This window comes from Triturus cristatus, chromosome 10 (assembly GCF_964204655.1).
Source record: "Triturus cristatus chromosome 10, aTriCri1.1, whole genome shotgun sequence".
Classification (NCBI taxonomy): Eukaryota; Metazoa; Chordata; class Amphibia; order Caudata; family Salamandridae; genus Triturus; species Triturus cristatus.
In genome coordinates, this window is record NC_140593.1 from 25495916 (window position 1) to 25506265 (window position 10350).

At 48.7% G+C, this 10350-nt stretch overlaps 1 pseudogene; it reads left to right on the forward strand.

Moving 5' to 3' along the window:
- The first annotated feature begins 3369 nt into the window (after positions 1–3369).
- On the forward strand, positions 3370–4383 carry LOC146788747 (28S ribosomal RNA; annotated as a pseudogene).
- Positions 4384–10350: the final 5967 nt, after the last annotated feature.

Below are 10350 nucleotides of genomic sequence, written 5' to 3' on the forward strand. Positions count from 1 at the left end.
CTTAAGATGAGCAACAGACTGCCAATGTACAAAACAAGATACCAAAGAAAGATAAGAACAAAGGAAGGCTCAATCAGACACACAAGAAAAACTATGCAAAAGCAAAGGGCAGCTACAAAGAATACCAGGCAATGTTTCAAAAAGACAAAAAGAAAATTGCCAGGTTAATCACTGATGGGGCAGAAGATGTCACCTGCCAAATCAGTGCTGATGAAATCTTCCAATAGTATAAAGACATAACTGAAAAAGAAAATACGAAAAATCCCAAATTCATCCCACTTGATCGGATACCAGATGAATGGGAAATTGAAAGTCTGTGTAAAGAAAATTGCCAGGTTAATCACTGATGGGGCAGAAGATGTCACCTGCCAAATCAGTGCTGATGAAATCTTCCAATAGTATAAAGACATAACTGAAAAAGAAAATAAGAAAAATCCCAAATTCATCCCACTTGATCGGATACCAGATGAATGGGAAATTGAAAGTCTGTGTAAAGAAATTACACTGCTCGAAATAACTAAAGCCTTCGATGAATCAGATTTAAAGAAAGCAGTGGGGCCTGATAAGATTGGTCTGAATGACTTATATAAAGTGCATAGCAGGCAACCAAGACTGCTACCCAGAATCTTATCATCTTGGTTATCGATGAGAAGAGTATCAGACAGTATTAAAAATAACCGGTCAATACTAATACCTAAGAAGGTACTGATTAGTGAACTCAAAAAAATCAGTGATTGGCATCCAATTACCATCGGTACGGCATTCATAAAGTTGTTCACGAAAATATTAACTAAAAGACTCACATTTTTTGTTGAAATAAATACGAGAAAAAAAGGCTTCATGAGAGGTTGTCTCAAAAATCTGACTCTTCTGCAAAACATTATAAAAGGGGCACGAAAGAACAGAAGCTCGTTGGCAGTGGTGTTCGTCGATATCTCAAAAGCTTTTGACTCTGTCAGCCATGGTCATATTCTACAGAGTCTTGAAAGACACAGAGTTCCATCATGCATCAGAGACATAATAAAAGACTTATACACTGACTCAACAACATTTTTCAAGGGAAAAAACAATGAAGCAACTCCAGAAATAACAATGTAGTCAGGAGTTAAGCAAGGTGACTCTTTATCCCCACTGCTGAATAATATTGTCATGGATCCTCTGATCTGTGATCTTCAGAAAGACGGCAAGGGCTTCACATTCGGCTCCAATGATCTCATCAAGCAAATCACCGCTCTGGCCTTTGCCGATGACATCGCAGTACTCAGCAACACCTGGGAAGGAATGAGTACAAATCTGAAAATCATTGAAAAATTCAGTAAAACAACAGGCTCAAAACTTAATGTGAAAAAAACACATGGATTTTATATAAGTCACCATAAAGATAAGATCCTGGTCAACAACTGTAAACCAGGGCAATTTGAAAAACAAAACATTGAAAACATCCATCCAGGAGAAAGCGAGAGATACCTCGGACTGAACTTTGATCCACACACTGGCCATTCAAGCAACAGCAAAATTAATGAGGTTCTTGTTGACTGGGATAAAAAACTCGACAAACTGCCACTTAAGCCCACACAGAAAATAGAAATATTGTGTCAATATTTGATCCCTAAACTGTCATTTAAACTGGAAATGACAGGAACAGAAGCTAAAACTTTAAACATTCTGGATCAAACAATTAAAAAGTATGTCAAACATTTTCTACACCTACCTGCATACACATGTGATGGTCTCCTGTATTCGAAAAGATCCTTTGGGGGCGTCAGTATACCAAAATTATGTTTGACAATTGGTCTGAACAAAGTCAATAACTTATTGTATCTCAGGGAAGCTCCAGATCTGTACATAGCTCATTCATTCATGTATGCAGGAGAAGTAATCAATGAAAAAATTGATAGCATCATCAAAACACACAAACTAAACATTTTAGATAGTAGATTTCTGAGTCATGAATTGAATTTGGTAGCAACATATGATTGGAGGAAAGAGGAATTTGAGAAATGGGCAAATCTCCCTGTCCAAGGTGATGGTATAAAATACTTAGCAAGTAATCCAACCTCAAATTTTAGGATCAGCAAACATAATAAAATAAAAGAAAATCAGTACATAGCTGCGCTGATGTTGTTCGGTATACTAGAGAAACCATCACTAGGGGAATAAATCGTACATTTGCTACTTGTAGATACTGCAAAGATGTGTGCAAAACAATTTCACATATTTCAGGTGCACGTCCTAAAACCAAGGACATAAGGATAAAAATGCATAACAAAGTGTTGGAATTGCTAATTGATAGAGCAAAAAGGTGTGGGTGGATGACATACAGGGAACCTCATGTCAGAAATAGTCAGGATGAACTAAGAAAACCAGATGTAGTGTTCACCAAAAATGGTACTGCTGTAGTGGTTGATGTTTCAATTTGTTATGAAAACTCACAAAATTCCCTTGAATTAGCATATGAGAGTAAAGTTAAATACTATCAGGATCTATCACAGCAAATCAAAGATCTTACCAACTGTAAAATTTCATGGCTTTATTGTCGGATGTCGGGAAATTTGGCCTCAATGTAATGATGTTGCTCTGGCTGATCTTGGTCTGCAAATGTCGTTCCCATTCAAGAAGAATGTTTGCCTGACTACTTGAATGGACACTCTCCAAATGTGCCAAGTATTCATGGACAATTAAATTTCAAGCCAAACACCGAGATGTACAGTATCGTCCAGCACACATGTCACTCTTATAAAAACGTATTATCCTAAATGCTGATTCACTAATATTTACATGTGGTTAAACAGTTACATAATAGTTTATAGTTGACACAAGAATTAGTATAGATGTGGATTTTATTGATGTGAATTTTTATAGAGATGTATTTTCTAACTAGACATGCAATTTATTTTAGATGTGTATTTTTATAGATGTGTGCTTATGTTATAATAATTTAGATATAAATGTGTACATCATGACTATTGAAATGTCTTGAATGAAAAATAGGTCTCAAATAACTACATACACTATAGTCACTAGATATTGCATGGATTATTGATGTCCTGCTAAACAGGACTGTTCGTAGATAATTTTATATTGTTGGAATAGTACTGCAGGGTGTACTATCTCTGGCCTATATGTGACCCCAGTTCCAGTGAGGACAGCTTAAAGTGTGGCTGTACTCCGGAGCGAATAAATGTTGTATTGTTGGAAGCAAAACCGATTTGAAGCTGATGGGCAGCATAATAACTTAGAATGAGCCACTGCGAGGTGGTACAGATAGCCAAATGCCTCGTCATCTAATTAGTGACGCGCATGAATGGATGAACGAAATTCTCACTGTCCCTATCTAGCGAAACCACAGCCAAGGGAACAGGCTTGGCCGAATCAGCGGGGAAAGAAGTACATGACTCTAGTCTGGCACTGTGAAGAGATATGAGAGGTGTAGGATAAGTGGGAGGCCCTCGGGCCGCCGGTGAAATACCACTACTCTTATCGTTTTTTCACTTACCTGGTGAGGCGGGGGGGCGAGCCCCGTGGGGCTCTCGCTTCTGGCTCCAAGTGCCTGGCGCCCGCCGGGCGCGACCCTCTCCGGGGACAGTGGCAGATGGGGCTGGAGCGGTACACCTGTCAAACGATATCGCAGGTGTCCTAAGGCGAGCTCATGGAGGACAGAAACCTCCTGCGGAGCAGAAGGGCAAAAGCTCGCTTGATATCGATTTTCAGTATGAATACACACCGTGAATGCGGGGCCTCACGATCCTTCTGACTTTTTGGGTTTCAAGCAGGAGGTGTCAGAAAAGTTACCACAGGGATAACTGGCTTGTGGCGGCCAAGTGTTCATAGCGACGTCGCTTTTTGATCCTTCGATGTCGGCTCTTCCTATCATTGTGAAGCAAAATTCACCAAGTGTTGGATTGTTCACCAACTAATAGGGAACGTGAGCTGGGGTTAGACCGTCGTGAGACAGGATAGTTTTACCCTACTGATGATGTGTTGTTGCAATAGGAATCCTGCTCAGTTCGAGAGGAACCGCAGGTTCAGACAGTTGGTGTATGTGCTTGGCTGAGGAGCCAATGGGGCGGAGCTACCATCTGTGGGATTATGACTGAACGTCGGAATCCCTCATAAACCGCAACGATACTGCAGTGCCGTGGAGCTTCGGTTGGCCTGGGATGGCCGGCCTCTCTCGGGGGGCCGGTGCGTACAGCCGCTCGCTTGGGGACCGGAGCGCGGACTGAAGCGGGCCGCCTCCATCGCCCTTAGTGCACCGCATGTTCGTGGGGCACCCGGTGCAAAATCATTCGTAGACGACCTGATTCTGGGTCAGGGTTTTGTAAGTAGCAGAGCAGCTACCTCGCTGCGATCTATTGAAAGTCATCCTCTGAGCCAAGCTTTCGTCTCTCCGTGCGTGGGTGCCCGCGGAGGCCCTCCTCCACCACACCCAGGGGTGGGTCCCTCCGCCGCCAGGCCGGTGGGAGGGACGCGGAGGGAGTAACGTGGGTTCGTGGAAGGCTGCCTCTGCCACCTGCCCTCCGGCACGGGGGCCTCACCCTCCTGTCCCTGACTCACCAGGGTGAGGGGACGGGGCCACCATCCCTTGCGGGTCGGCAGGGTTACCAGATGGCGTGTGCTGGCCGAGACTCTCCTTCCCGCTGCTCCTGCCCAAGTCGGGCAGGGAGGCGAGCAGCAGTCCCGGGGAAGGAGCCTCCCGAGTGGCTGCCTCAGTGCACCTGGCCACCCCTCGCCTGACTGCAAGGGCGACCGGGTACAGCACCCTCCCAGGCCATCTGGGAGCTGGGTCATGCCGGGCCATCTGGTCACCTGGCTGAGTGACCAGAAGGCCCTGCGGGCCTGGTGACCAGATGGCCCTGCAGGCCAGGTGACCAGATGGCCCTGTGTGCTGGGTGTCCAGATGGCCGACCTGCCGGCCGGCCGGGCTGACTCCGACTTTTGTCCTTCCCCAAAGTTCTATGTGGGGGCTTAATAGTTGAGAAAAATGGTCTCCCCGGGCAGGCCGTCAGGGAGAGGACATGGTCTGGGCTTAACCCTCCTTGGTTCCAGCTGAGGGTTTAGGTGCTTCGGACGGGGGTCCACCGGGGTCTGGGGAGGCTCTCCTCGGCCTGGCTAGGGTCTGGAAGCTGGGACTGGGCCCAGGGCTTGAGCTCCATCTGGTGGGCCTCGGGGTTCGTCAGCCCCCCGTCCTGCAAGCCAACGGAGGGTCCGGGCGCTGGGGACGGGGTTCCATTGGGGCCCGGGGAGGCTCTCCCTGGCCCGGGGCTCGAGCTCCGTCAGTCAGGCCCCAGGGTGCATGAGCCCCCCTCCTGCAAGCCAGCTGAGGGTCTGGGCGCTGGGGACTGGGGTTCACTGGGGCCCGGGGAGTCTCTCCCCGGCCTGGCTAGGGTTCAGAAGCTGAGACCAAGCCCAGGGCTTGAACTCCATCCAGCGGGAACTGGGGTGCATGAGCCCACCATCCTGCAAGCCATCGGAGGGTCTGGACACTGGTTACGGGGGTCCATCAGGGCCTGGGGAGGCTCTCCCCGGCCTGGCTAGGGTTCGGAAGCTGAGACCGGGCCCTGGGCTTGAGCTCTGTCTGGCGGGCACCGGGGTGCTTTAGCCCCCCATCCTGCAAGCCAGCCGAGGGTCCAGGCGTTGGGGACGGGGGTTCACCGGGGCCCGGGGAGGCTCTCCCCAGCCTGGCCAGGGTTTGGAAGCTGGGTCTGCGCCCGGGGTTTGAGCTCCGTCCAGTGGGCCCCGGGGTGCATGAGCCCCCATCCTGCAAGGCAGCCGAGGGTCCGGACGCTGGGGACAGGGGACCACCGGGGCCTGGGGAGGGCCTGGCTTGGGTTTGGAAGCTGGGACCGGGCCGGGGCTTATGCTCTGTTTGGCCGGCCCGGGATTCGTGAGCCCCCCCATTCTGTAAGCCATTGGAGGGTCCGGGCGCTGGGGACGGGGGTCCATTGGGGCCCAGGGAGGCTCTCCCAGCCTGGCTAGGGTTCAGAAGCTGGGACCGAGCCCAGGCCTTGAGCTCCATCCAGCAGGCCCTGGGGTGCGTGACCCCCCCATCCTGCAAGCCATCCGATGGTCCGGGAACTGGGGACGGGGGTCCACCAGGGGCCCGGGCAGGCTCTCACCAGCCTGGCTAGGGCTCAGAAGCTGGGACAGTCCCCGGGGCTTGAGCTCCGGCTGGTGGGCCCAGGGGTGTGGGAGCCCCCATCCTGCAAGCCAGCCAAGTGTCTGGGCACTGGGGACGGGGGTCCACCAGGTCCTGGGGAGGCTCTCACCGATCTGGCTAGGGTTCGAAAGCTGGGACCAGGCCCGGGGCTTGCGCTCCATCCGGGGGGCCTGGGGTGCATGAGCCCCCTGTCCTGCAAGCCATTGGAGGGTCTGGGCACTGGGGACGGGGGTCCACCAGTGCCTGGGGAAGCTATCCCTGGCCTGGCTAGGGTTCGGAAGCTGGGACCCCACCATGAGCATCCCAGCACCATGCCCACGCCCTAGCCCCCCCACACCGCATCGGAATTTGTGCCGCAGCAAAGGGGTTATGTGAGTTCTGTCCTTTTATACTATTTTTCTCTATACTTCCTTCCAAATTGTTTTCCTTCCTTTCTTCTTCTCCCAGTTATTTTTTATACTTTTGTCTGCCCCCCCAGAATCATGGCAGAGAAAGAGAGCTCGGCCAAGATGGCGAAGAAGAGCTGCGGTCGGCGGTGCCCAGAAGGGGTTCAGCCCTGGGCCTTATTTTCTTAGGTAGTGGGGGCAGCGCTGTTTTTTTTGTGCAGTGCCACCTCCCCTCCACCCTGGCATAAGGCGGCAAGCCTGGGCCCTGTTATGGCCTCTGGGAGTGCCAGCAATGGTTGACGAGGGTTTACCGGGCAGTGTATTGCTGTTCTGGGGTCTGGCGTACCCACAATCAGCTGACGCACCAGTGGTCCGACATCCTGGACCAAGAGCAGGACCTGCTAGAGGTTGAGGTCAGGGTGCTTGGTGAATATCTAATTATTAATATTATTATTACTTGTGTGTTCTATGTTATTGCTAATATTTTTCTCCCAAATACCGAGCATGCTGCTCTCATGCAGGCAAGTTACGTTTACAAATCTTATATTATGTTATCGTTACTCCACACAGGTAGTTGGCTCTACCGATTCATACTTGTTTGCAACGTTGTGCTCGCTTGGGCTGATTATGTAAGAACTTAATTTAGGTAATGCAGACTATAGAGACTCTGTAATTTAGTGGCCCGCATCCTCTCACTTCAGTCGATAGTAGAACCGTGTTTGTAGTTCGTATAGTGACTAGCAACCAACCAATTTGGCGTATGCAATATGTATGCGTCCATCTATGCTTTTAAAGACTAAATGCAGACTTAATGAATTGACCCATCAAAGGGAGAGATGAAAGAGAATAAGATCAGAACTTAGAAGCAAATATCATTTTTTTGCAATTTGTTCCAAAGTGTTTGAAATAGGCGGGCTAGGTAGGTTTAGGATTCAGAAATCGGATTGGAAGAATGGAAAAATAAACATAGGATGGTCCGCTACCACAATACTAGTCTAATACTAGTCGATCTGATTTAGGAAAGGTCAATGTTATTGCAATTACCGTTTCCTGTCAAAAAATCTTTTTGGAGCGTTTAATTTATATTTATATTTATTTAACACCAATCATTTATTGTCTCTTTAATTATGTCTTACATGATCGTCAGCATCCAGGGGCAAGACGATGTTGTCCGAGGTTGTCCGAGGTGGGTGCTGGAGTTGGAGGTGCCTCCCAAGATCGCTCCTCATCCGAAGGCTCTTCTGGCTCCAGTAAGTCATCCTGTTGTTAATATTGATATATATATGATATATATATGATATATATATATCCCTAAACTTTACAGTTCCCTATTTTGAACTATTATCACCGTTTCCTAATTTAATTATTTCCAAAATCCTCTTTGATCTATCTGTTTCTAAATTCTTGTTATCCCTGCATTATCCTATTTACTAGTTTAGCTGTTTTATATTTCTAGTGTCTGTATTTTACCTCAAACTGCCTCTGTCGGTGGATTCCTAAGGGAGTCCTGGCATCACATAATGGATGCCACCAGCACAGACACTGAGCTGCCCTCCTGCTGCTGACAGAAACTCGCAGTGGAGGAGGCCCAACAATAGGCATCCTGTCACAGGGAGGTGTAGCCACCTCCCAGACAGGATTTTGTGTATTGGGGCTGGGTGGGTGCACTACTCGAGTGCTTTAAAGTCCTGCACTGGGGGAGCAGTAGGCTCCCCTGTGCATATGCCAGCTCAAACCGGTTCAGGGGCTACCTGCCCCAGCTCTGGTGCGAAACTGGACAAAGGGAAGTGGGTGTTTGCACCCACTCCTCTGACCCTCCCACAGGAGGGGTCATAGAGCTAGTCCCTCCCTTCTTTCTAGAATAAGTTAGGGAACCCTTGCCATTGCAAACTAGATATCCCTGGATGACGCTCTGAAGATGAATCCTGGACCTTCGACGTTCCACTACCTTTGGAAGACTGAAGAATCTCCCTTGGTGTCAAGGAGTGACTCCCCTGCTTGGCAGGCACCAAAACTTTGAATCAGCAGTCGCAAACATTCCCCCTCCCGCTGGAGTCTGAAGTTCCTGCAGCCCCAGAAGTGGATTTCCTGACTTCGCAAAGGCCATCGTGAGTCCCCAGTGAAGCTGAGGCAAGTGGATCCCACGAGTGATGAGGAACAGCAATACACGTGTACCATGCACTGTTGTCAAGAGCAATCCCTTCTCGATGTTCTACAAACTTGTGCATTGGACCATATGTGGTCCAAGACACCAGCAGGATTTCCACTTAATATCAGTGGCCTACCTCATCCAGAGTGACCGTGGGCTCCTGTGAAGTGAATCCTCACGAGGCATCTTTGAGATCCCTTGCCTGTTGGCATGTGGGTCCCCTGAAGACTTTTCTACCAAACCAAAGAGCTCCGCTGGTTGCTCCAGATTAGCCCTGACTGACCCTTGCTGGGTGAGTCCCTCAAACCTTGCTGGTCCACAAGACTTGCTGTTGCCAAGGCTTGTTGGCTCCAATGTGGTTGCCGACACCTCAGTAAGCTGCAGACTTTGTGGGACACTCTGAATCCAGCTCCTGGTTAATGTCGACACCTCTTGAACCTTTTGGCTGAAGAGTCAAGACACCCGTGATCACCTGAAATCTACCAACATCTGTGGGCATCCAGCTTCCTGGCCCTGGGTCACTGGCAAGGGACTGTGAACACTGTCTCCTCTGCTTTCAGGTCCACTTTCTTCTGAATCCAGCCTTGGATTCCACCGGACACTTCTTCTGTCTTCACAAGCAGAAAGTCTTCTTTGGCTCCCATTGAAAACAACGCCGCGACACGACACCAAAAGACACCTATGCACCCAGCTTCCCTGGGAGAGGTAACTCCAGCACTACGGTGCTCCTGTGTGTGTTGGCTCTTGAAATACTTACCCTGTAAGTGACTTGCTTGTAGACTCTCCCGAAGTACCCTAGAACTTTAAAATTCCAACCGCAACTTTTTCCAATGAAGTCTATTGGGATCCGCTGCTGTGTTCTCACACTGCACGCATCTCCCGTGGGTCCTTTACTTACCTGCCTTGGGTGGATTAGTGAGGCCCCAGTGATTCCGAAGGCCCTAGGCCTTGTCCCCTTGCAAGTCGATATTCCTAAACCTCTTTTTTAGTATATGGTCTGGTACACCCTTAGGGCCCCAGCCATATTTGTGCTTAACTTGTTGTGAAACATTGATTTTTGCATATGTTCCTGACTTCTAATCTCATAAAGAGATTAGTAGAGTGTGTCTAGTAATAAATACATATATATTATATATATATATACCTGTGTGGTGTCCTTTCATTTGGTAATTCAAGAGATTATAAGGTAAAACAAGCTGCTTTACATTCCTCTGAGAATTAGCCTGAAGGCTGCTCTCCACAGCTACCACTAGGATAGCTTTCTTTAAAAGGTTGTCTTAAACCTATCTACCAGAAGAGTCGAATTGTACTGGTGCAAGGTGGCCACGTTAACTAGTGACCAGCATATGCCAGGCCAACTTCTCACAAAAAGGAATCCAGGAGATCTACCACAAATGGCATATTATGTACTGCTAGTGTTTCTGTGCCACTATATACATTTATGTGTTACTGTTTTGCTAAGAGTATTGGTTAAAATGTGTCTTTTTTCTTTCTTGTAATAGCTCCTCCTTCCCAACCCATCAGGCAGCCAAGACCCAGCAAAGAAAGCTGGAGGCCATCAGGGCAGACTATCTGCGGCGGATAGCCTTGGAGAAGGAGGAGGAGGAAGTAGCAGCAGCTGCAGTCTCCAATGCGCCCGGGCCCAGCCATCCCCC